Consider the following 4,616-nt stretch of genomic DNA (forward strand, 5'->3'; position numbering starts at 1 on the left):
TTATAGGGGTTGTATTTGATTTTATTCTGTACTGTATTTATAAATTATTTCACCACAATTTTTGAAACATTTTACTACTCTTTATTTTTATTATTTCCTACAGATTTTGAGTATCTACCCTACCCCACAAGGAAAAAGAATGAACATAAAATTGTATACAGCGCAAAAAAAACAGTTATGTGTATTTTATTGTTTACTTATTGTATGTAACTCAATTTTGAAAAACTAAATCAGATACGTCTTTATCATTATGACAGCAATATAACTGAGCTTATTTTATCGAAACATGGACTCAACTAAGCCGCAGTATGTATGCACTGTGATTTCAGTTTGAAGTACATTGTAGCCAGCGTAGCTAGGCATTTAGAGACACCTATATCTTAGTGTGGCAAGCGTGAAGTGCTGCACAGTATCTATCTATTTTGTAATTCAAACTTACGGTGTTGCTATTGTTTATGAGTCATACTATTTACCATCAGACGAACGGCATGCTCGTCTCATCATTCAACTGCAATGAAAAGTATATGTATAATTTAGAGCGGAGATGAAAAAATCACTTGTTGCATCTGAAGATTATTTTTTTTCGATCTTTGTCGGTTCCTACAATTATGTTTGCTAGTGTTGAATGTGACTTCAATTAGCGATATATAGCATTCCTAGTCAAATGGTCTATATAACACTAAAATAATTTTTCAATTCGAACCAGCAGTTCTTGAGATTAGCGCGTTCAAACAAACAAACTTTTCAACTTTATATAATGGTAGAGATAGATTTATATTTTCATCATATTATCCTTTATGCTGCACTATCGCACTGTATGGTTCAACGCAACATACTTTTCCAATAATGACGTACAATTATTTCGCATAGTTTTACTAAAGGCCTGACGTCTGCTTTCACATAACAGCCTTTCCTGTACCAAGTAAACAGCAAACAACAAAATAGAGGGTGGAAATTGTTCTCCACGCTCTACCTTTCGCTTAAACGCTGTTCCCGCGAGCACTTGATTAAGCTATTATGTTGATAGCATGACTGATCCCTAATCACCGGTAATATGTGTTCGAAAGATTACTTTTAGTCCGCCTTTTATCTTTTATGTTCTTGTACGCTTAACTTGATATTGGGTACATAGTCAAAGTTGTACGTCATAAAAATCGACTTAATAACTTCAAAGAGATCTGGTAAAGAAGGTAAAAAAATGTGTACTTAATTGTTTGCTGCTTGGTAGGGCGTTAGTTTCACTAGAATTTTCTTTTATTGATAGTATTAACGTTTTTGGTGGTGTGAATGAGAAGGTGACTGCGTATAGGTCTCAAATCGATTCCGACAAGAAAGCCGATAGTGATATAATGGTTGCTAGGATTTTTTAAAGCAATAATATTTTTTTCTTTGTCTGTAATTGTGGAAAATATACTTTGTATTGTTACCTCTAACCGGTCGCCAGATATGTACTGGAGAATGGTGTTACTTGAAAATCGTGTTAAAAATGTACAGAAATTCATGTTTGACCTGGGTGTCGATCCCAGGACCCTTTAACTGTATCACTAGGCAATCGTACGAAGACGTAAATAATTTAATGTAGAAATACTATCGAACTTTCTTCGTCCTATTTCGGTAAACTTAAAAACCTGTGACGCGGAATAAAGTAAAATTTAATTTAAAAGCATTTTGCAAGGATTACTTAATAGACTACATGTTTGCAAAGAACTGAAGGCTTAACAAGAAAATATTTTTTGTCTAATGTCTATCATTAATGCAACGTCAAAAACATGGTAACATGTTTTTTTTTCTTCTAATGATTTACATATTAAGTACTTAAATTTACTCACATTTTTAAAAGTTACGTTATACTTAGTTGTGTTTCTCATAGGCTTTCGTGGGAAAAAAAGGGGGAGGGGCGCTATTTAATACGTAATTAGTCCCGGATTAGTAACATATTAACTTCTTCTTAAATGAACTACATCTATTGCGTAGTTGTGCAGCGTGCACGGCGCGACACCGTTTAAGGTCCCGAGGGAAAGCTAATATTAAGTTTTCTACTGAGAGTCAGCCTGGAGAGGAATTGTTCGCGCTGTGGTTATATGCTCACCTCCTACCATATTATGAGGTAGAATACACAAGGCGAAAAGTAGGTGCCATATTTACGCCACTGCATACCCCTTTGGGGATAAATGCGTGATGTTGTGTGTGTAATTTTATAGTTTTTACATGTTATATTAATAAGTTGAAAGTTTTATTTAATTATATGACCCTACTTTTGCATCCTTGCTTCCCTAAAGGGGAAGCGCGCAATTCATGGAACATATTTCCATTCCAAAATATGTGGACTTCGCCATACCGGGCCCAAGATATTTAATTAAAATCCTTTTGATCGGTTAATGGAAGTCCGATCGAACGTGAATATTCGTTTGAGCATATATTAAATTTATTGAAGAGGGAATGGTAACAATACTTCATTCAAAAAAAAATAATAATACTTCATTAATTCGGTGTAAATATCTAGGAATCTGAAAAAGATTCATAATAGTTTATGTTTTACGTAATAGTGCACAAGGTTGCGAGGCGTATGACTTGGTTAAAGATGGTGTTATGCATTAATGCATCGTGCTGTGTTTTTATTTTGGACTAGGTTAGGTCCAGTAGCCTTTCCACCCTCTAAAAACCTTAAATTACTAGCGATCTGTGGTACCATCTATACAACATCTGTGCCATATACTAAAAAAACAGTATACAAATTTTAAATTTCCCACTGCCAAATTTCATCCAAATCCATTCAATGGTTACTGCGTTTACTGTTAATAAATATCAAACCTTTTCACAAATTCACTCTTATAATATTTTAGTAAGATAAATAGTAGAGCTTAGCATAAATGTTTTTATCTGATAGATTTCTAACTGAGAGTTCGTCTGTATGATTATCATCTCTTTGATTATTTTTCTCATCAAAGAGCAGTATTGAAGCACTCTGACCCAAGGCTAAGACATTGTAGGTCGTGTAAGTATGAGATCTTGAAGATGACTACATTTTATGACAGCATGGCAATGTGATTCCACAGCACCTGATCGTAAGTGGAATGGGGTCCAATAGAATGTTGACTGATGAGAGATGAGTACGCCTTGGTAGTCGACACAATTATGCCGGCCTGTTGGAACCGAACATACGCAGGCTGATCCCGGAACGTGATACACTTACGTGGACTACCATGGCAGGTTTTAGCTCCTTGTGTACGGTGATCGCTATGCGAGCGAATATAAAATATATCCTACCACCAACAAACAACTAAGTATTAGCAACTTACGTCTCCCCAATCATGAAATGAAATGAAATGATTTATTTGAATCTGTAAAATGTTATACATTATTTAGATTCCATCAATATTAATTCTACCACCAGTTCGGAAAGCAGTTCTCATCAGAGAAGAACGGGCAAGAAACTCTGGTGTTGCTTTTCAATCAGAAGAGTGTATTTAAAAATAAACTCTAAAAGAAATTCTTAGACTATGTAACTGCGCCATTCGAAACGCGCACGCTTTCGTGTTACAGTTAAATAGTTCGAGACTTCCCATTTATGCATGAAAAATACGCCTTTTGAACAAACGTGTATACTTCATTCCTTAATATAGAGCTCGTGTTGAAAATATATTCCATGTGTGTCGTCGTCCTTTGACGTCGTTAATTTCTCATCTGAAAGAATTCGGAAGTTCTTTTAAATTAGGCGCCGCGCATATGCAAAACATCACATAACTATGAAACCGACATGACATTTACTTCAGCAGGGCTGCCACTGTAAAGATAGTATTATATTTTTTTGGCAATAGACGATAGGCGCTTAAACCATTACGTTCTGTATTTAGGAAATTATAAAATAATTATTACAATGAAGGTATAACGGAAATTTCATGTTCCACCATTTTCCTTTGTTAATTTCGTAGTTTCGGTAGTTGTTTCAGGCATTGAAGTGAGGGCTTTCTTATTGTATCGCTTCATATAAAAATTATTTAGAATGAATTGTTTCTTTCTTTAATATCCGTAATAATTATTAAAATTTAGGCACCTTAACAAATCATTGATTTAGGCGTTTGTTGTTTCTTTTGATAAGGCAGAAATTATTTCTTATTCTAATACTTTGTGTAGGTTCATAGTAATCATACTAATTTTATATGTACATATACATATATAGTATAACGTATAAGTATATAGCCTCTGTTCCATATTGTCTTTCTTAAACGTAGAATCCAGGAGTTCTAAAATTTGAAATAATTCAACAAATAAAGAAGACTTGCTATAAATTACTAGCTTAACAAAATCGTTGAGAAAGAACGATATTTTTATTCCACGTTTAAATTGGATGGGTTATTGCGAAATATTTTTCTTACACAAATCGATAGATAAATGGTTTTCAGTAATATTGCGTGGAATATTTTATATCTGGAAAATTCTTTACGTGGAACAACACGCAAAAAATAAAACGGAAATTAACAAAGTTAAGGCTTCTCGTCACCCACGGGAGCAGTGGTACTACAATCCCGTTCAAGGTCTATTCATTGTAGGACCACTGACTATGCCAATAATATTATTTGGCTATTTTAATTACTTGAGGATAATGCTCCAACTCT

This window comes from Manduca sexta, chromosome 11 (assembly GCF_014839805.1).
Source record: "Manduca sexta isolate Smith_Timp_Sample1 chromosome 11, JHU_Msex_v1.0, whole genome shotgun sequence".
Lineage (NCBI taxonomy): Eukaryota > Metazoa > Arthropoda > Insecta > Lepidoptera > Sphingidae > Manduca > Manduca sexta.